General features: G+C 41.2%; 4 non-coding genes across 4 annotated transcripts; 1 reads left to right on the top strand and 3 right to left on the bottom strand.

The window, feature by feature from the left end:
* Positions 1 to 3,226: 3,226 nt before the first annotated feature.
* On the bottom strand, positions 3,227 to 3,299 carry trnak-uuu. The gene has a single exon. It is a non-coding gene; the product is annotated as a tRNA-Lys (tRNA).
* Positions 3,300 to 4,514: 1,215 nt separating this feature from the next.
* On the bottom strand, positions 4,515 to 4,586 carry trnaw-cca. Its single transcript has one exon. It is a non-coding gene; the product is annotated as a tRNA-Trp (tRNA).
* A 559-nt stretch (positions 4,587 to 5,145) lies between these two features.
* Positions 5,146 to 5,218, top strand: trnak-uuu. Its single transcript has one exon. It is a non-coding gene; the product is annotated as a tRNA-Lys (tRNA).
* Positions 5,219 to 15,505: 10,287 nt separating this feature from the next.
* Positions 15,506 to 15,577, bottom strand: trnat-agu. The gene has a single exon. It is a non-coding gene; the product is annotated as a tRNA-Thr (tRNA).
* Between the last annotated feature and the right edge of the window lie 7,412 nt (positions 15,578 to 22,989).

The following is a 22,989-nucleotide window of genomic DNA, read 5'->3' as shown; positions in this document are numbered from 1 at the left end:
CCCTTTCTACTATAAAGAAAGGATCTTTCCGTGGGCTCTCAACTGTTTCAGCCCTGAATACTCACTTAGGTAGGCTTCTTAGGCCAACAGACCAATTAGTGCATAGAATAAGTGGGTGCTGTTTTGATCCTGCTTGCGTGTATCCACTGTGGCTGATAATCAGTCAGCACTCCAGTTCTGGTTACAGCTAGAACAGTCACTGGACCCAGATACTTCGGCTCACCGACCTTGGTAGGCTTCAGACTTCGTATCAGGACCTGCTGATTAGGCACAAAAGGGTCTGTTGGCTTATCTGTGGGCAGAGGAAGAGTTAGTGAGACATCAGCACTGATAGAATTCAATTTCTCAACCAGGGCAGAAACGTAGTCGTCCACCATCACTTCCAGGTTACCTAAGGAAGAAATGCCAGTGCGTCCCCTGACCCATGGGGTTGGGAAAGGCTTGAACATAAAACTTTCAAATGTTAGTTTTGTTGAAGATGGGGTCATTTTCATTTCTGTGAGTACTGCCGGGAGAACAACAGTCCAATTCCGGGCTGTTTCATTGCAGGCTATAGTAATACGCTCTGTAATGGTTCTGTTTGTTCTCTCTACCACTCCAGCTGACTGTGGGTGATAGGGAATATTAAAATGCCAGTCGATTGCTAAGCTTTTAGCCAAAAGTTGTGTTACCTTCAAAGCAAAAGGTGTGCCTTTATTGCTTTCAATCACACTAGGAATACCAAACCTAGAGATGATCTCTTTCATTAATATTTTGACAACCGTTTTAGCATTCTCTATCATGCATGCAAATGCTTCTGGCCACTTACTGAATCTGTCAACTATAACCAACAGGTATCTCAAATTTCCTACAGGTGGCATATGTGTAAATATGGCCACTTTGGCAGGGAGTTGAACAGCTTTTAAAAGGTCGCCTATGTAATTAAAAAATGTGCTATGGGCATTCCCTCAGCTGTTTTAAAGTCTCTTTGCTTCCATGTTTTGACAAAATCATGCACAACACCATAAGCATACTTAGAATCAGTGTATATAGTCACTACTTTACCTTCAGACAACTGACATGCTCTTGCAAGTGCAACCAACTCTGCAGCTGGTGCTGATGTGTATGGTAATGATTTAGCTTTAACTATTACATCAGGTAATCTTACAACCGCATATCCACATAAATACACACTATCAGAAGGTTTTGAACATGAACCATCTACATATAGACAATCCCCCTCTTCCAGGGCCATGTCTAAAAGATTAGGCCTAAAAGAGGTCTCTTGTTCAATGTGTTTAAAGCAATCATGTGCCTCATCAAAACCATTTACGTCAATATCGTCTAGCAGATCACGCAGAGCGACTGCAGTTGAATGAGGCTGAGAAGAAGGCTTAATAGTTAAGTTTTCCACCAAGAGTGTGGTTTCATAACCAGATCTACATTGTGCTGTCATATGTTGTGTGTTGAGGTTGTGTAAAATAGCTGTTACCTGATGTGAGGTGTACAGTATCAAAGGATGTGACAGCACCATTTTCTCAGCATCCCGGACCATCAGAGCCGCAGCAGCCACTGCACACAAGCACGAAGGCAACCCTTGTGCTATGTTGTCTAAAGCAGTGGTTTTTCACAGTAAAAAAAAATCTGTGAGTCGCTGGTATAGAAAACAATGGTAGCTACATTGGGCACTAAAGGAGCCAAACGGAATAACTAATTTATTAATCTCACGTAAATCTTGTGTTAGCCTCCAGCATTTTTTATCCGCCTTCAATCTTCCGGATCTGGCTGTGGTTTGGTTGAGAGCATGAGGACAGAAGGAAAAGACAGTGAGACATTGGTTTAAAAAAACAGAATTTCCATTCCCATTTTGTGCATCATATCTCTTCCTAAAAGGTTTAAAGGCGAGTTTGGAATTATTGTAAAGTTATGATAAAAATTTGTATCAGTCGGTGTCACCACAGGCAAAAGGTGAGTTACAGGACATGAAATTGGAACTTTATCTATTCCCTAATAGATGAACTTCCCCTTTTTCCTAGGACCTCCACCTTGAGTTTTGTGCTGAGGCTGGAATGTACCACTTCCTGTTGCAGTGCAGAGCATAACGGGTTAACTTAACCTGGAGCAGAACAGAAACCTCTAGCAGGATCTAAATCTCTAGGAAAAAGTATTTAGATGTTACACAATTTCACTCCATAATGCCAAATAATCTAAAAAAGGATTAGTGCAGTAACCGGCACAATTCCTATACATCCAATCTTTGGGTTTTTCTCCCGGCAGTAAGCGAGAAATGTCATGACCCAACATCTTTACACAGAACTAAGAACAGACACACAACACTTAACACACCGACAATGCACACAACACTTAACACACAGACAATACACGCAACACTAGGCACCAGGGGGATCGCAGTCTTCAAACAAAAAAAGTAATCCAGTCTCTCCAATTGGATCACAAATTGTGTAAGTTAGGAGAAAAAGATCGGGTCTATAAAGCCAAAACAAAAAAAAAAGTCTCTCCAATTGGATCACAAATTGTGTAAGTTAGGAGAAAAAGATGGGGCCTATAAAGCCAAAACAAGATTGAAGTCTTTTTAAAAAATTTTAAAGTCTTTTCAAAATGTCAGTTTTTCTTTAGTTCTTTTCTTTTTTCTCACATTATTTTTTATTTTTTTTTAAATGAATTTTTCATTGATCTATTTTTTTTTGGGCATATAAAAATTATTGTGGATTATTTTGGATACTTCAGACAATATCGCCTATATTAGACAGAGCGTAAAAATGTCTTCTAATCTTGCATCTTACGTCTATGGTGAGGAAAACAATGTGCAAATAGTGACTGAGATGTATTCACAATTCAAGTTTCAGTGACACCTCAAATAATGTCACAGTCAAAGTATGTTTGAACCAAGTACAGGCTCTGACATTTCTGACAATAGTCGACTTTGTTTGAACCCAAAATATATTCCCATGATCCTCCCATGCAAATATCTTTTGGGTTCAAACAAAAATGACTATTGTCAGAGCCATTGGTTGGTCAAAGTTAACACCATAAAGGATGCTTACTACAGTGAGACTAAACCATAATTTGCTAATGTATGGGTAAGACTTGGAAAGCATGTGGAAACTTCAGAGCCCGTACTCTGTGCAAGAAAAGACTTCTTATGGCATTTTAAAATCTAGGGTAGATTCAGACAAAGCTTTGGATTATACCACCAACAAGAATCAGCCACCCGTTGGCGTTTAAACACCCAAACAGGGACTTGAACCCTGGACCCTCAGAATAAAAGTCTGATGCTCTACTGACTGAGCTATCCGGGCTCAGTGTACGTTCCTGCTTTGAACCTAAAACAGTTGCGACACCTTGCCTCAAAAAAATACTTGTCTCTGTGCTAGCTCAGAGGGCGAATCTCAGGAGTTTCTTGAAGCTTTCTCCAATAGTTTAATGTGTATTTTTTGGCAGGACGCCCACCATGAAGGTTATCCCCTATTTCATGTCCAACAGCAGTATTCAAGGATGCAGGCTGCTTGAAAAATGTGACTATGTATAACTCACATAAAAAGCACCTTAATAGCTCCTTTGCCAATCTTCATCCATAGTCTTATGCGTAGAATTTGCTTTTGGAAAACTAACTTTACATTTCATCACAGACCAGACTGACACTGAGTTCATTATTTCACTGTGTAGTGTAACAGATTGTTTCCTGTACATATGAAATGTAACTCCTGACTCTTATTTACACCAACAATCAGGGACTTCCAATGCGGAAAATGTCAGACCCTGCAACCTAACCGTCAGACTCAATTTGTCATTAAAACCGCGACGAGAAAAATGCAAAGACTTATCTGGGCCATGAGGCGGGTCAACAAAGCTACTCGGACTTCGTGGCGCAATGGTAGCGCGTCTGACTCCAGATAAGAAGGTTGCGTGTCGAATCACGTCATGGTTGCTGGACTCTTGCTTTTTGGCCTCTATTAGCAGTTGCTCTATCTTTGATTTTCCAATGTTGAGACTTTAAATTTGTGTAGTCTGCCTTATCAAATTAACGTTACTACATTATAACCCTCCTATAAAATGTTACCAAGCTTTGTCAATTTGCTCTAGCTGAAAAAAAAAGATAACTCTGCAAATAGTGACTGGGATCTATTCACAATTCAAGATTCAGTGACACCTAAAATAATGTAACAGACCAACCAATGGCTCTCACAATAGTCGTCTTTGTTTGAACCCAAAAGATATTGCCATGATCCTCCCATGCAAATATCATTGGTTCAAACATACTTTGACTGTGACATTATTTGAGGTGTCACTAAAACTTGAATTGTGAATACATCTTAGTCACTATTAGCAGAGTTATCTTTTTTTCAGCTAGAGCAAATTGACAAAGTTTGGTAACATGTTATAGGAGGGTTATAATGTACTAACGTCAATTTGATGAGACAGACTACACTTTGGACAAATTCCAAGTCTCCACATTGGACAATCAAAGATAGAGCAGCTGCTAATAAAGGCCAAAAGCAAGAGTCCAACAAACATGACCTTGACGTGATTCGAACACGCAACCTTCTGATCTGGAGTCAGACGCGCTACCATTGCGCCACAAGGTCCAAGGGGCTGTTTTGACCAGCCTCATGGCCCAGAGAAGGCTTTGCATTTTTCTCGTCGCGGTTGTAATGACAAATTGAGTCTGACGGTCAGGTTGCAGGCTCTGACATTTCCCGCATTTCAAGTCCCTGATTGTTGGTGTAAGTAAGAGTCAGGAGTTACATTTCATATGTAGAGGAAACAATCTGTTACACTATACAGTGAAATAATGAACTCAGTGTCAGTCATTTGGTCAGTGATGAAATGTAAAGTTAGTTTGCAAAAAGCAAATGCTATATATAAGACTATGGACAAAGATTGTCAAAGGAGCTTTTAAGGTGCTTTTTATGTGAGTTATACATAGTCACATTTTTCAACTAGCCTGCATCCTTGAATACTGCTGTTGGACATGAAAAAGGGGATAACCTTCATGGTGGGCATCTTACAAAAAAGGCACATTAAACTATTGGAAAAAGCTTTAAGTAACTCCTGAGATTCGCCCTCTGAGCCAGCACAGAGACAACTATTTATTGAGGCCAGGTGTCGCAACTGTTCTAGGTTCGAAGCAGATGCTTGAGCAGAGCCCGGATAGCTCAGTCGGTAGAGCATCAGACTTTTAATCTGAGGGTCCAGGGTTCAAGTCTCTGTTTGGGCATTAAATGGCTGATTAAATCTTTGAATCTTCCCTTGATGTCAAAATTCCGTGAGATTTTTTTTCTTGCACAGAGTACGGGCTCTGACGTTTCCACATGCTTTCCAAGTCTTACCCATACATTAGCAAATTATGGTTTAGTCTCACTGTGGTAAGCATCCTTTATGGCAGGGGTCTCAAACTCAATTTACCTGGGGGCCACTGGAGGCAGAGTCTGGGTGAGGTTTTCCACAAGAAAAGCTTTGTTTAAAAAATTCCAATCTTCTCAAATCTATTTATTTTTTAACACAAAATAAGTTGAAAAAATAAATAAATTAAGAATCAATGAAAAAATAAATAAATAAATTTAAAATCAATAAGAAAATAAATCAATCACTAATAAATAAATAAAATAATAATAATCATGATAATAATAATCAATCAATCACTAATAAATAAATAAAATAATAATAATAATCATGATAATAATAATAATAATTAGATTTCTCTAGTTAGCGACTATATGTGGTTTCTTTAGTCTTCTATATCTGCTGTATTCAGATTCAAATGTCTGTATTAACAGTTCTTTAACCTTTAACCTTCTTCTGAACATGAATTGTCCTGAACATGAATGGAACATTGAAGAACATGAACTGTTCTTTTGAACATGGCTTCTCTTGCCTACTTCTTGCTGCCAGAGACCTGGCAGCACCTCCTCTCGCATAGCTGAGCCACATTTGACTTGAGGGAGGAAGCAGTTGAGACCCTCAGTATGGCTTGAAGATGATCATCAGTAAGTCTGGACCTATACTTGGACTTATTGAAGTTCAAGGTGGAGAAGAGCTTTTCACACAAGTATGTGCTCCCAAAAAGGCACATGGTCCGCTTGAACATTCGGGAAAGCTCAAGGAAGCTGGGGGTCAATTCTCTCAAAAATTGCCCAAGCTTGTCTGCTTTTCCACTCACCTCCCTGAACTTCGCTTTGAGTTCAGAGTTGCACTGCATGTCAATGAGCTCCATTTGAAGCACAGGAGGGGCATCTTGCACATCAAAGGAGAAGGGGTCTGCAAAAATTTGAAATGTGGCTCTGTGCGTCTTGAAGTCTGCAAATCTGTGATCAAATTCCTCCTGTGGCTTCAAAATAACGTCAACATACTTCTCACCACTGAATGGTGTGCCTGCATCCGCGAGTGCCTTGCATGCTGGGAAATGGCATAGGTTTGTCTGAGAGAGCTGGGCTTTCCATAACACTAGTTTTGTGGAGAATGCTCTCACAGTGTCATCTGCAGCACTTACAAGTTGCCCCTGGCCTTGTAACTTCTTGTTGAGTACATTAAGCTCATGTGTGATATCAACAAGAAAAGCTAAGTCCATTAGCCATTTGGGATCACTTAGCACAGGAACATCCACTCCATCCTTCTCCATGAAGGCTTTCACTTCTGCTCTCAACTCAAAAAATCTCTTCAATACGTTTCCCCTGCTGAGCCAGCGTACCTCGGTGAAGTAGAGCACATCCCCATATTCTGACTCCATTTCCTCTAAAAAAGCATGGAACCTTCGGTGCTTTAAGCCCCTGGATTTGATTTGGTTGATGCATTTCACAACGACAGACATCACATTGTCAAACTTCAGGCATTTGCTGCAAAGGGCCTATTGATGGATAATGTAGTGCAGCGCAATGGCCTCCTCCACACCCTCCTCTTCCAGTTTTTTTTTTGAACAAGTGCCACCAGTCCATTTTTCCTCCCTGTCATTGATGGCGCTCCATCGGTTGTTATCCCAACAAACCTTTTCCATGGCAAACCGGCATTCTTTATGGCATCACACAACTGGCAAAATATCTCCTGAGCGGTGGTCCGGCCATGCATTGGAATTAATCTGAGCAACTCCTCCATCACTTCAAAATTGTCATTAACACCACAGACATACATTGCGAGCTGGGCAGTGTTGGTGATGTCTGGTCTCATCAAGAGTGACTGAGTATACACTGAAAAATTTGGCTCTCTCACACAGTTGGTCATAAATGTCACTTGACGGGTCAGAAATGTGCTCTGCCACGATGTTGGCAGAAAGGCTGATGTTGCTAAACTGACCTTTCTTTTCTGGACAGATTATACTTGCAGCCTGTAATATGCACTTTTTGACGAATTCACCTTCTGTGAATGGCTTTCCTGCTGTAGCAATCATCTCACTAACCATGTAGCTAGCTTCGACTGCTGCATTACTCTCTTTGGTTGCTTTCTTGAAGAAATCTTGTTGCCTCAGTAAACATGTTTTAAGATTGGCAACCCAGTTGGCTCTCTCATCTCCCTGGTATTTCGCATGCTCCTCAGCATGTCTAGTTGTGTAATGACGTTTCAAATTGTATTCCTTGTGCACCGCAACTTTCTCTGGGCAAATAAGATGCCGGGGTGCCCCTATGCTCAACAAAGAAATATTGCATTTCCCACTTTTCCTGAAATTGTCTGTGCTCATCACCAACCTTTCTCTTCACTGCAGGCTTTAAAAAGACATGTTTGGGGCTGTGTATTAATAATAACTTGTCACTGTCGCATTGACGTTTCAATCAAGCCTTTAGCCGACGGACAGTGAACGTCTCACTACATGGAGAACGTCATTCCCGCTTCTTTTTATGTGCTGTTGTTACAGGGAAATTACACTGTGCTGTTGTCGATGTCATTTGTTTTGACTACTTTTACATCATATAGAAATATATGTAATGTTCATTGTGTGAGGCAATGCGAATACAATGCAAATAGAGCGATGGAAATAAAAAACAATGACCCATAAATAACGGTGCGACCCTATAATTGGTCCGGGTTACCAAGGACTGTTATTCCGATGGACAGGTGTCGCTATGTGACTGCAGACTACATTAGGCTGCATTGAGCTCCTTACTTTTTTTTTTATCCCGCCGCATACACATCACTTTTTGATTTATTTTGTCAGAGAGAGAGACCTCATATTAAAGTGCCATTGACGTGTGTGTGTATATATATATATATATATATATATATATATATATATATATATATATATATATATATATATACACACATACTGTGATGCGGAGAATGAGGCGGAAGCCGAAGTATACGCACACCAAGTCTTTAATGCACAAAGCAGGAAAATACACACATACAGCTTAGCAGTGTAGTCCTGAGAACGAAAAAGGCAGTCTGTGTAAAGTGATCCACTGGACCGCACTGGGGGAAGCAGTGCAGTCAGCGTGGCTCGTGGAAAAACAATAACGAACAACGTGTAGGTTAACATGGGCTGCTTATATGTGCGTGATTAATGGAGATCAGGTGCACCGTGTTAATAATCAGGTGAGCAGCTCCGTGCGGGCAGGGCTGGTGCGGGTGAAGACGCAGTGCTGCCTGACACATACACATTTAGATACGTCTATATATGTATAATGTCCCGCTGGGCAGCAACTTTTTTTAAGTGTTGTGAAGGCAGCGTGCTGGGGCAAATGTCCACGTGTGCCCAATAGAAACGAGGCAGCCAGCCAGGCACGGAAGAAAACACTCCATGGCAACGCTGCTGTATCTTTCACTCATTGAGAAATGTTTCTCTGCTTACATCAAGCCCGGCCGATGTCCCGCCCTCGCGAGCTATATACCCCACCGTGATTGGTAGGTTCGTTCAGCTCCGCACACAACACTGTAAAATGCCATACATATCAAACTCGCGGGCCGCACTAACATTAAACTTTCGTATTAAGGCGGGGGCCACAAACTATCGTCCCTCGGGCCGCAATTAGCCCCCGGGCCATGAGTTTGAGACCCCTGCTCTACATTTAGATGTACACACATGAAGTTTCTCTGTTCATCAGCATTCTGTTACACAGAAACGAGTCATGATTGAGATCAAACTGCAAGATGAAGGACAGCAGGCTGAAGGACACAAAGAACCATCAGAAACGGATGAACAATTTCACTGACAATGAAGCTACAGATAAACAACCCTATAATATATTACAGTGTTTTATATGTTGATCTAAATAACTAAAAAGAAGAAAAGTAGATTCTTAATCACACACCGCTTGGCGTTTACCTCAATATAGTTGACACTTTTCTAAATGTATTACAAAAACCAATAATTAATTGTAGATGTAGAAGATGCCCCTCCACCTCAATTTCTTGCCTCCTGCTTTCTGGAAAATGTTTTCTTTTTCTTGAATGCATATATTTTCGTCCATCCCTCCCCTCGGATTTGCCCGCTTTGTCCCGGCCTGCCTCTGGGTGTTGTTCTCTTCCACTGGAGGCCACTCTGTGGAGCTGGGGATGGTTTCAAAACAACAGCCTGAAGATTTATGAAATGACGGAGTAACACGGAGCTTTAAGGATGGATTTGGACTGTAGTTAATGTCAGCAGTCTGCTACACTGACTCAGGAGATGGATGGATGGATGGATGGATGGATGGATGGATGGATGGATGGATGGATGGATGGATGGATGGAACTTGCATTTAGAAGAATGTACTGTAATTACTAGTTCAACAGTAAAAGTCTTGGGAGAACTACCCCCATTCATCAATCAGCCCTCTCACATATAGAATCATGATCGATATTTAACCAGTTGGTAAATATTTCCTGCAACTGTTTTCTGCTTATTTCAATAAGTTGGGTTTGCTATTTAACCTGTTCGCCTTCGGCACAGATTTTAGGACTCACAGCTGAAATGCCCAAACTAACTTCAAATGTTATCATTTCCTGATAAATATCTCTGGAAAGAAGACACTTTGAGCTTTACTGTCAACGTTGATATTCATCTCCCCTCATCAGTTATGAAATTCATGTAAATTCATTCTTAATGTGTTAAAGTCACGAGAGATGCAAATGTTATTCTTTAAATGGTGAATAAGTTGTTTTGGATGTTTAATAGTATGAAGTGAGTTCAGTATGTGCACCACGTGTGCTAATCACACATTCCATGCTAATAATGAAGGCAACAAGGTGACTACGATGAAGTGTGTATCTGGGCGAAATACAAATATAACACATATTTGTGATAAATGTGATTATGTAAAGGGTTTATCAGTTAAAATAGGTGTTCTAAAAGCTGGAGTTGATTAAAGGAAGTTTCATATACATTCCTGTATTAAAAAAATGCTGACAGCATCCCAAAGAGCGAATAAGTTAAAATATGCACATAAAATCTATTGTAACAGTTAAGTCGTGTTTAGAGTATGTGAGTATATATAATGCATAGAAAAGTGTTTATTGTTATAAACATTACTGTTATAAGTTTTCTGAAATTAAAAAAAAAAATGTGTGGAACACATGTACAATTTCATGTCTGAAAGAATAATTTAATAGAAATTACCATGCATAGGTTTCCTGTTCAACATGTATTTCATGTAGTTCTAACACTCTCATGTCACTTATGTTTCAGTTATGTTGAGATAAAAAAAACTTGATAAAATGTGCTGAAATGTTTTAATGTTTATGAGAAAATGCAGAGACTCTGATGGTCCTGTGTTTTATTAATCATTCACGTCTCCCCTCATCAGGTGGTGAGGGGACTACATTTTGGAGGCTCCACTGGGATGAATGCAGTGCGAGTTGGCTTCCAGTGACGACAGCCGGCTTCCAGTGTCATTCACCCTCCTACTCAGCCCAGGTGACCAGTGGAGTGAAGATGTTCAGGAAGGAATTTACCAGCAATCTGAGGTTGGGCTTACAGGATTCTTACCATTCTACTTCCTGTTTGGAAGGTCCCCGAGATCACCTGTTGATCTATTGTTCGGTTTGACACCGGAAACAGAAACAATTGTTTATACGGAGTATGTAAAGAGATGATGACAAGAAATGCAGGAAGCATTGGAAATCACCAGACAGACTAAAAAAAAAAAAGATGGCAGAAAGAAACAAGAGGAACTACAATGGGAAGGTGTGAGGTTCTATGTTCTGTCCTGGGGATCATGTTTAAGTGAAGATCTTGACACCTAGAGGTGGAACTGGGAAGCTTTGAAACTATTGGGAAGATGCTGTACACACAGTGGTCCGTCAGGTGGGAGGAGAGGGACCAATTTATGATGTTGAACAAGAACAGGGTAAAGAAATATCACGTGTCCTCCACAAACATAAACAAGGTGTGGTGAGCCTCTCTCACCTACTGCAGCCAAACACTTCCTCTAACAAGCCGCTCTCTAGCGCCTCTCAGAGTGGTGTGGCCGTAGGTGAGAATTGCTATTTCAAATTGCCAATTTATTTTTGCTTGTCAGTTTGTTTGTGTGCTTATATGCCTTTTCTGCTTTTCCAGTTCAACTTTTATCACACTTTATCCACCACAGTAGATGTTCATCCATAAATTAGGAATGAAAGCAAATAAAGGCCCAACAAAAATTTTTAAAAATAATAAAGCTTACAGCACCTGGTATCCCCAGGTGGTCTCCCATCCAAGTACTAACCAGGTCCGATCCTGCGTAGATAATTGATCTGGCAAAACATTCCAATGTTGGCATGTGTACTTGGCATAACATACAGTACTAATGTTTCAATAAAGAATTACATTTTATATATTTTTTTTATGTATTTAACACTTAAATATGGAATTAAATTGATAAAAAAAACTATTCGTTTGTTTAACAGTAATATAATAAAATTAGATTTTTTTTGTTGCTAAAATTTGATTACATTTAACACATTTTTGTTTATATTTAAAATTAATTAATTAATAAAATAAAAACAAATATTTTAATTAAATAAATAAATACAAATCTAAAAGAAGTTTACAAATGAGTTCTGAATTTTGACATTGACAATGAGGGGGGTTGAGTTTACCTGTGTCTGGTTGTGTCTGGTTTGGTGTCCATGTTACTCACTTTCCTAAATAAGAAAAGTATTATTTAAATATTTCCACAGTAACAATGCAGATAATACTCAACGTGCACACACACACACACACACACACACACACACACACACACACACACACACACACACACCTTTCTACTGAAGTGTTCCAGGGACCGTCGCCACATGGGGGAACAGAATCCATTAGTCTGTTTATTACTGCAAAAATACAAAAACATAAACTTTTAAATACATCTATCTGTCTATCTATCTATCTATCTATCTATCTATCTATCTATCTATCTATCTATCTATCTATCTATCTATCTATCTATCTATCTGAGTGAAGGAGTGAGAGAACTTTACATTTTGACGAGCTGTGGGCAAAATCACACCTTTTCTCTTGGTGATTATTAGCTACTGGTTTGTTTACTACAGTTGCTAGGATACACACAAAGTCCAGAGTGAGTTGATTGATTGCAGTGCTGTTTGTTGACCACATCGATTATGTATGTAAACTGACCAATCAACCCAGGTTTTGTTTAAAGTTGTAGCTAATCATCTGTGAGAAAGGGTGAGACCTTGTAGCCTTGTAACTGTAACTCTAGTAGTCACGTGGTCGTGTTACTGCAGTCAATAAGGTCCGGTAATGACGTCGATGGTGGTTTTTTTTTTTTTTTGGTTGTTTTTTTTTTTTGCATCTGCGCCCAAATTTATTTGTGTATTTTTATGTATTGAATATTTTTTTACATAAACAATGCAAAAATAAATTGTCAACGTGACCTGTGTGTAACAATTCAACTGTTTCTATAACTAATGCAGTTCTTCTTCTTCTTCTTTTTATTATTATTATTATTATTAGTAGTAGTAGTAGTAGTAGTAGTAGTAGTAGTAGTATTAGTATTATTAGTGTTATTAGTTTGAAGTTTCTTCTATTCCAAGCTTTGATCCTTATTTAAAAAGTCCAGATTCATAATATAGAACTACTGCAGCATTTCAGTGGTAACATACAGCATGTTTTTGTAAAGTAAGTGACTAAAAACCCCAAAGGAATTTTCTTGTCACTTTATATGAGTTGTTATATAAAAAGCATCAATTAAATGCAGAGAAGCCCCTTTTTTTAATAACACTGTTTTTGGTCCTGTGTATTTGGGGGTGTTTTAATTTTAGAGCATGTTGTATTTAATAAACTTTGCATGTGTTTAACTGCTTTTTATTTTCATGTTTTCTCCATGAAGCGTTTACTAAGAGCTTACGAGCACCTGGGCTTTGTTTTGCAACTGATCCTGAAGCAGAACAAGATCACATTTAAGCGCGTTCCCTCAGCCGTCACCAAGTGCCTTAGATCAGCTTCCTCCATGATCACATAAAGCCTAAAAATGTGATCTCTTTATAAATATTTTTTTATAGATTATATTTATAACATTGTATATTTTTGTACATAAATAAATAAAATACACAGTAGATCTGCACAGTGTTACTCGTTCTATCTAATAGTTTATACAGTGGCAGGTCTTCAGTCCCAATCCCCCTCTTAATAACATCATTATGATGCCACAGCTATAGAATTATACAGATATGCAGTATAACAAAGCGCTGCATCACAGACATTTCATACAGCGTGAATGAATGCCGTTAACTAAAGCAGGAAACCCAGTGAACACAATTCAACAAGTCTTTTTTCACTGTAGCCACAGCTGCACCGCCGCATTCATCATCTCTAGCAGAAGCTTCAGTATTTACCTCATAAAATATCCCCTGGTTTCCATGCACTCATGCATTTTTTCCTTCCTATGCTTTTCCGGCTCCTCCCTCCATTTACAACCCAGCATCCAACCATCACAAACCAGCCTCCAACTATCACAAACCAGTGTCCAACCATTGCAAACCAGCATCCAACCATCACAAACTAGTGTCCAACCATCATAAACCAGCATCCAACCATCACAAACCAGCATCCAACCATCACAAACCAGCATTCAACCATCACAAACCAGCATCCAGCCATCACAAACCAGTGTCCAACCATCATAAACCAGCATCCAACCATCACAAACCAGTGTCCAACCATCATAAACCAGCATCCAACCATCACAAACCAGTGTCCAACCATCATAAACCAGCATCCAACCATCACAAACTAGTGTCCAACCATAGCAAACCAGCATCCAACCATCACAGACTAGTGTCCAACCATCACAAACCAGCATCCAACCATCACAAACCAGTGTCCAACCATCATAAACCAGCATCCAACCATCACAAACCAGTGTCCAACCATCATAAACCAGCATCCAACTGTCACAAACCAGTGTCCAACCATCATAAACCAGCATCCAACCATCACAAACTAGTGTCCAACCATAGCAAACCAGCATCCAACTATCACAGACTAGTGTCCAACCATCATAAACCAGCATCCAACCATCACAAACCAGCGTTTCCTGAAGGTATTGAACCTTGAGTCTGGTACCTTTCGAAAATTAGTCTGTCTGTCTATCTATCTGTCCATCCATCCATCCATCCATCCATCCATCCATCCATCCATTAATCCATCCATCCATCCATTCCTTTCTGTCTCGGACTCATTGATGGATGTGCAGACTTCAGGCAGAACCTTGTGTAGTCATGGCTGAGTGGATAAGGCAACGGACCTGAAATCCATTGGGGTCTCCCTGCGCTGTGTTAAAATCTTGCTTACACTGTTTGTGATCTTAGTTTCTTACAAATTCCCTGCAGATTGTTCCACCAGAACACAGCTCTTTAACACTGCAGCAGCACTTTTATAAGTCAACCCCATATATAATTAAACCGTGAACATAACATGTCTGTGACTTTTGTTTTCTGATGTTTCTGATGTTCACCATCAGAAGAAGAAATCGCCCTTGAAGGATTTTTTTTTCTCTTTGGTGGTGTGAGGAAACGTGTAGCAAGCGAGAACCAAGTTATCAGCCATACAGCGTTATTACAGCTCTTGTTTACCCACACAAAGTTTATTCAGTGTAAAACTAAGACTCATCCCAGAGTTGAACTCCGGACCTTTCGCACCCAAAGCAAGAATTATACCCCTAGACTAAGGAGCTAGGTGACGGGAGTTCAGCTCGCATGGCAAAGTTTGGTAGATCAGGGTAACCTCATAAAATGTCCACACAAGAGCAAGGTCTCGTCGAGAATTTGTTTGTTTCTGTACTACTAATGTAACAAGGAACCTAACAAGAACCAAGTAGCCACATTTCAAATTGACTCACCACTGGAATGATGCTATACCCTGCATATGAAGGTGAAGGGAAGGCGAGATCCAAGGTTTGTTTTGTTCCCTTTTAATCTATTTACAGACTGTTAAGCATAAAACCAGAGTAGTAGCTTTGGGGAAAAAAGCAACTATTCCAGGATTTCAACTTTTTTGGTGCTGTGAGAGAACAAGCAGCGAGCGAGAGCCACATTATCATTGATACAGTGTTCTGATAGCTTTTGTTCACCTGCACACAGTTTATTCAGTGTAAAACTTGGGCTTGTCCGGGATTTGAACCCGGGACCTCTCGCACACTAAGCGAGAATCATACCCCTAGACCAACGAGCCAAGCAAATGCAGCTGAGATTGATTCACAACTGTAACGACTCTGCACACGAAGTTGAAGGAAAGACAAGAACCCAACAGCTGGAGGTCCGTGGATCTTTTTGTTTCCTGTTATGCAAAGTAAAATCCTGGTTTAAAAAACCTGAATCATATCCCTAGACCAAAAAGCCTTCTTGTGGAAGAAGTGTCTACTGATATGTCACTGCATAGTTCATGTGCTTTGCTGGCATATGTCTTCAATTTAAACACATAGAGAAAACTTTAATGTGTCCAGCCAAAGCTGCTTCTGTAACTGCAGGAAACAAAAAGGTTCATTAGTGATTTAAACTTGATTTAAATTTAGTAATAAAATGTCACTGTACATTGCAAATACATGTCTCCTGTTCTCCATGCAAACATTTTGAAACAGTTGCTGTTGCTTTTGCTTTTAAACTGCAGAGCAATGTCAGGGAGAATTGGTTCTATTTCAAAGCATTAGTTATGTAGTGAATTGTTTTCTTGGTTCTCATTGAAGAAAGTGCAGTGCCATTGTGCTACCTAAAATGCAAGATAGTACTGAAAGGGAGATTTCAATAACAAAAAAGGAGTAATTTCACGTGTCCAGCCAATACTGCCCACTATAACTATAAGAGATGAAGGAGCTCTGCAGGAGAAGAAATAGACTATTTAGTCTAACACTTGGCATTAATTTACCACTGGAATGACACTACACCCTGCACATGTAGGTGAAGGGAAGGTACGCTTCAAACAGTCAGAGGTTTAAGATTCCTTTTGTTACTTTGTAATTTATTAACAGACTGTTCACCATAAAACCAGAGTAATTTCAAGGTCGTCAGTCTCACAGGATTTCAACGTATTTGGTGCTATGAGGTAACAAGCACCAAGCGAGAACCAAGTTATCAGCGATACAGCTGTCTGATATCTCTTGTTCACCCCAACAAAAATAATTGAGGGCAAAAGTTGAGCTCATCCAGGATTTGAACACGGAACTTCTCACTCTCATACGCGTAGAGTAAACTGGATGTAAACTGGATGTAAACGTTGCATAGAGCAAAAACATAACTTCCTACAGTTTCACAACATTACTGTTCCTAGAACAGTTCTTTTAATTAGTATAAACTGTGCAACTGCACAATAATGTTTGCAAAAACAATGCTCAGAAAACTAGTGGTCATTTCTTTGGTCAGACAGTGAGCGTTGATCTTGGAAAACTGATGTTGACGGATTTTGGTGCGAGGCTTCGCCAGGTGAAAAAGCAAATGGATCAGATGAATAATAGTGCTGAGCAGGATGTTGATATTGTGCAAATGAAGTCGAGGGGTCATACTGTGGCAATGCAGGTCTAAGCACTTGCAGAATTTGAACCATGAATTGCTGGGTCTCTCGAGCACGCCTGTCTTCGGCTTCCTGACGTTTTATCTCAAATTCAAGACGTGCTTAGTCCAGATCCAACCTGGCCTGCTGGATCTGTCTCTTCTAGGCCATGTGCTCCTTGTCAAGACGCTGTTCAAGCTCTGCTGCTGTTGTATCAATGTCATGTTGTGTTAACATGTTTATCCCTCTCTCCATGGCTTCCATAATTTGGAATTAATTAATTCCTTTTTACAAAATTGTATTATATCATAAGACAAAAAGACGTGCTGTTATATGATAATACAATATATCATAATAATGAACATAGTCAATATTGTTATTGTGGAGACTTCAAGATGTGAATAATTATGAATTACTTGGCTTTTTAGAAAGAGTTTAAATTTTTAACTGGTTAATTTGTTTCTGTAAAGTATTTAAAACTTTTTCACTCTGGTGTTCACCAACTATTCAAATACAGAATACTTTAACACCTATGCATTTTTAAATTTCAATATAATTTAAAAATGTACTATAAATACCATTTAAAACTGTTCCATTTCTTTATTGTTTCTTTAAAGTCATGTTTAATTTTGCTTAATATTAATTTCAAACTTACTTGTAATGATGGAAGTTTGGCCAGTATTGGTGGTCTGCTCTGACCTTTGACCACTGTCATCTTCAGTCACTGTAAATGTAGCTGCTTTGTCTCCTGATGTCTCTGCTACACCAGATAAGTGTGAACTGGTACCTGTAACAAATCATATAATTTAGAAAATTCGAGAGCTTCAAGATATTAAATAAATAGCAACACTGACATTTTGTACAGAGAAAAATTCACAAACTTACCAGTGATATCACCTTCCTCTGAACTTGACGCATCCATATGTCCATCACCTGGGTTAGTCACTGGACGACAAGCTAAAGAAACAGAAATATCTACTCAATATCGACAGTACTGCTTTAATTACAGTACTTGATTGTGTCTCTATCAGTAGCTTGTTCACTGCATTGTATTATTTATGTCTATTATTTCATTTTATATGTATGCTTATGAACATAGCCATACATGCTTTGTACACTGTTAAATACATTTCAATACAAAATTAATACTCTTAAAAGTAGCAACTAAACAAGAACAGAGTCCAGTTCCTCGAAGAATGTGCAGCGTTATGGATCCGACCCAGTCTTCTTGTTATGCTTCACACATTCGCGGTAACGTCGTTTCAGATATTCTATGCGGTCTTTGCACTTTACCCAACCAAATGTGATAGGATTGGCGAGTCCCTTCCTGCTTCCAGATTAGTCGGTTGATGTGCTCATTGATTGTCCTATCATTGAGCAAGGGGGATGTATAAATTTGGCTGGGGAGCATTTTGTTGTCACGGGTGCTACGCTTCTGTCTGCATCATCACGAGTCACCAGTCAGAGCTGTCTGTTTGGGTAAACCTTGCGGCTGGTGTTGGGTTGGCGTGTTTCCTCGCGGCAGGTAAGTGAAACGGCTATAATGCTTTTATTTCTTGTGGAAGACTGCGTATGTAATTCCTATGCGTCTGTGTTAGCGTATAGTCCGAGGTGAGCCGGAGAGAGAGCGGTGTTAATAATACCGACAGTGCCTGCCTTTACACGTTGTACCATGTGTGGTAGATCTATTAAATCGAGTAAGCCTACGGGTGCACAGAAGTGCTGTGTACGCGATTTCTGGGAAGACCCCACACACGGTATGTTTTAAGGTCTAACCGTGCTACATTTCCAAATAGTGGGTTGTATTAACTTGTTAAATTGATTATAGATCGTGTTGTCTCATTGGCGGTTCTTGTGCCCCCTGTGCACTATAATCTCAGATCTACAGAACGAGCCTGCAGCTTTCGGGCTTACCCTTATAGTAACCTGTGTTTCCGGATCACTCATCCCAATGGTATGTGTTTTAAAGGTAATAAACATTTCGCAGGTATGGTGAGTTGTTAACGTTCTATTTTAATTTTATTACAGATTTGCGCTTCTATGGGTGACTAACGTGGAATTATCGCCCAGGAGGCGCTGTTGCTTTGCTTATAATTTAGTGTGTGTGTGTGTGTGTGTGTGTGTGTGTGTGTGTGTGTGTGTGTGTGTGTGTGTGTGTGTGTGTGTATCTGAAGCTTATTAGTTGCTTTTTTTGGGTTTTGTGGCCCTTTTTCTTTTGTGTTTACATTTAAATGTTAAAGGTTGGTTTTGTTTTCGTTTAATGTTTCTTGAACTATTTTGTTGGTCTTATTTTTACATTTTGTATCTTGAGTTATTTTGTTTACCGAAGACGGATTACTATCCCTCTTTTCCCTTTTGGTCTTGTCCCTTTTTAAGTTTATGTATATAGGGGTGAAAGGCACAGCAAAGAGCTAAAGGTGCCCTCACCTCCTGTGTGTTACTTGTGCACACTATCCATATGTTTGTGACCTGCACAGTATCCCATCAGTGGCCTTTTGACCCTTCTTATGTGTAACTCCATCCATTTGTGGTTACAGGAGCCGAGTGCCGAAGGCGGGGCGGATTGTGGTGGTGGTATTGCTTCACGAGTGCTGTGCTGTGTGCTGTGGTGTGTGTGAGTGTCTACACAGGTGCAACCAAAAGTTGTGTGGTGCTGTGGAGGCCGATTAGTGCCCTTGATCCCGTTGTTACGCCTTGGCTCCTGCATGCACATCTATAAAGGTGTCTGATTATTGAAGTTATCTGTGTTATGGTTGAGTAATTCCTGTTTTTGGTTTTCATTAGGTGCATCAGATACTTTTATCATTAATAAAAATCCATACTAATTTTACCCACGTCTTCCGCTGATTCTTTATATACGAACCTGTGTTGCCTAAGTGCAAGTTATTTTCCCTGGCCAAGTGCCAGGGTGGCGTAGTCGCTACATTTCCTTTCGTCAGCCCTCGGTGTGTCATGCCACATTTTGGCGTAGTCGGCAGGATCCATGTTCATTTAGGTGAAGACACAGGATCCATGTTCATTTAGGGAAAGACCCGTCATTTATCGGTGGGCGAGCAGGCGTTCTTTCTTTTCGATCATTTAGAGGGGGAGGCCCGAGACGAAATCCGATATCGTTCCGAGGCTGAACGAGGGGATCCGGAAAAGATTTTCTCTGCTCTACGTGAGGTTTTTGGCTGCTCGCAGTCCCACGTAGCATTACAGGAAGCGTTCTTTTCCAGACGACAGTTGGAGGGGGAAAGTCTTTTGGAGTTTTCTCTTGCTCTGATGGGTCTTATGGAAAAAGTTAAACAGCGATTTCCTGGGGCTGTTTTAAATGCTCCAATATTGCTGCGTGACCAGTTCGTCGAGCATGTTGTTGATAATGGCCTCCGGCGTGAACTTAAACAGTTAGTTCGCCGTCAACCAAGTGCCACGCTATTGGAAGTACGTAGTGAGGCGATACGGTGGGAGCAGGAGGGTTTGCCAGGGGGTGCGCGGGCTCGAAGCCAGTCTGTCCCGTTTTCATATGGGATTCAATATGGTGTGCAGGGGGGTCAGCGTTCTGTTACAAATGAGTCTTCATCGTCCGAATTGCGCGAATTACAAGAAATGTTAAAAGCTCAACAGAATCAGTTAAATCAGCTGACTCAAAGTTTCGCCCAGTTTCAGGCGACGCTCGCGTAGTCATTCTCTGCGTTATGGACCGGGGGTTTGTAGGCAGTGCCATCAACCTGCCATTTTGCCAGGAAGTGTAATTTGTCACTGCCGGCTAATTCGGCTTCTGATTCATCGTCTTCTGATCGATCGCGTCATGACCCTACCACGTCGTCATTAGCGAGGGGGCAACGTCATCCAAGCCAGCCGTCGGGAAACTAGTGCCCGCCGGGCTGTTGAGCCACAGCTCGGCAGGGGTAATGGGGGGCTCGATGTCTCATTTAATGTCTGGCTGCCCACAATTGGTGGTCAGGATGGGAGGAGTTGGGGTGCCGTGCTTGATTGACACAGGCTCTATGGTGTCTACAATAACCGAGAGCTGTTTTTTAAGCCATTTTGAACCTTGGGGTCAGGAGCGTCTAAAACTTTGCCAATGGCTCCAACTGCGGGCAGCTAATGGGCTCGCTATTCCATATCTTGGTTATATGGAATTGGATGTTGAGCTGTGTGGTAAGATAGTGACAGGGTGTGGGATATTGCTAGTAAAGGATCCCCCCGGCGATACGTGTGCTCAGGTCCCAGGAATACTGGGAATGAATGTGTTGAGCCGGTGTTACCAGGAACTGTTTGGTCAACATGGCCAAGCGTTGTTCGACTCTCCACCGGTGGTAGAGGTTCCTGATTTTGTGATGCAGGCTTTGCAGCAGTGCCACAAGGACACATGTCAGCCAGGACTTGGACAGGTAGGGCGAGTAAAGGTGCGAGGGCGTCGTCAGTGTCGTATTCCAGGTGGCACCATGAAGATTGTGGCTGCCACCTGTTCCGAACAGTACTCTCAGGGCACGGTGTTGTTTGAGCCGCTTGAGTCGGGACTCCCGGCTGGCCTTCTGGCCTCACCTGCCTTGGTGCCATCAGTTCGAGGTACAGTCTACATTCCAGTTGTAAATGTAGGGTTGTTAGATGTGGTACTCATCCAAATACCCTGCTGGGTACCCTACATGGGGTGTTTGTTGTAAGTTTGCCTCCTGGGGTCACTGAGGTGAAGGAGACCATTGCAATGGTAGGGGCTCAAGAGTGTGTGTTGGAACCTTCACTACAGCAGCGGATTGATACGGTTGATTTATCCGCCTTGGAGATTAAGGAGCAGGATAGGGTTAGGACCCTGTTACAGAAATATCAGTCTGTGTTTTCAGCTCATGAGAGTGACTTGGGCTGTACAAACTTGATTTCACACGACATTCCCCTTACAGATGACGTTCCGGTTCGGCAGCGGTACAGGCGCTTGCCACCCTCAGAGTATGATGTAGTGAAAACGCATATTAACCAGCTGCTAGATGCCCAGATAATTAGAGAGAGCTCGAGCCCATATGCATCCCCTATCGTCCTGGTGAAAAAGAAAGACGGTAGTCTCCGCATGTGCGTGGACTACCGTCAGTTGAATTCAAAGACCAGGAGGGACGCGTTTCCGCTGCCTCGTATCGAGGAAACGTTAGACGCATTGACCGGGGCCCGCTGGTTCTCTACTTTGGATTTGGCCAGTGGTTACAACCAAGTTCCAGTCACTGAGGGGGATAAGTCTAAGACAGCTTTCTGTACGCCATTTGGGTTATTTGAGTGGAACGGGATGCCGTTTGGGCTTTGTAATGCTCCCAGCACTTTCCAGCGTTTGATGGAAAGATTGTTTGGGGACCAACGGCATCAGTCCTTGCTGTTATACCTGGACGACATTGTGGTTTTCTCCTCCTCAGTGACTCAACATCTGGAACGGTTGGAGGTAGTTTTGGGTCGATTGAAGCGGGAAGGGCTTAAAGCTAAGCTGGAGAAGTGTGTGTTTTTCCAAGAACAGGTAAAGTATTTGGGTCATGTGGTATCTTCTCAGGGGGTTGCCACGGATCCAAGTAAACTGGAGGTAGTGGCTAGTTGGGCCTGTCCAGGAAGTGTTACAGAGCTCCGTTCTTTTTTAGGGTTTGCCAGCTATTACCGCCGCTTTGTAGAGGGGTTCACCAGGGTGGCAGCCCCCTACATAAGCTAGTGGCAGAGTTTGCTGGGGCAAGCGTAAAGGGTAGTGGGTCAAGGGTTTGCGGTGCTTGGACTGAACAATGTCAAAGGAGTTTTGACACCCTGCGGGAGAAGCTTACCACTTCCCCTATTTTGGCATATGCTGACTTTTCTTTGCCCTTTATTCTTGAGATAGATGCAAGTTTTCAAGGGTTGGGGGCTGTTCTGTCTCAGGAACAGGAGGGAAAAGTTCGACCTATTGCCTTTGCCAGTCAGAGCCTGCACCCACTGAGCGCAATTCTGCAAACTACAGCTCTATGAAATTGGAGTTTTGGCGCTTAAGTGGGCAATGACCGAAAAATTCAGGGAGTATTTGTGGGGCAAAAGTGCATTGTTTTTACAGATAACAACCCATTGAGCCATTTGTCATCAGCGGTTGGGGCCACAGAACAGCGTTGGGCTGCACAGCT

The sequence above is a fragment of the Silurus meridionalis genome, chromosome 3 (genome assembly GCF_014805685.1).
Source record: "Silurus meridionalis isolate SWU-2019-XX chromosome 3, ASM1480568v1, whole genome shotgun sequence".
In the NCBI taxonomy this organism is placed as follows: domain Eukaryota; kingdom Metazoa; phylum Chordata; class Actinopteri; order Siluriformes; family Siluridae; genus Silurus; species Silurus meridionalis.
This window is presented reverse-complemented; position numbering and strand designations above follow the sequence as displayed.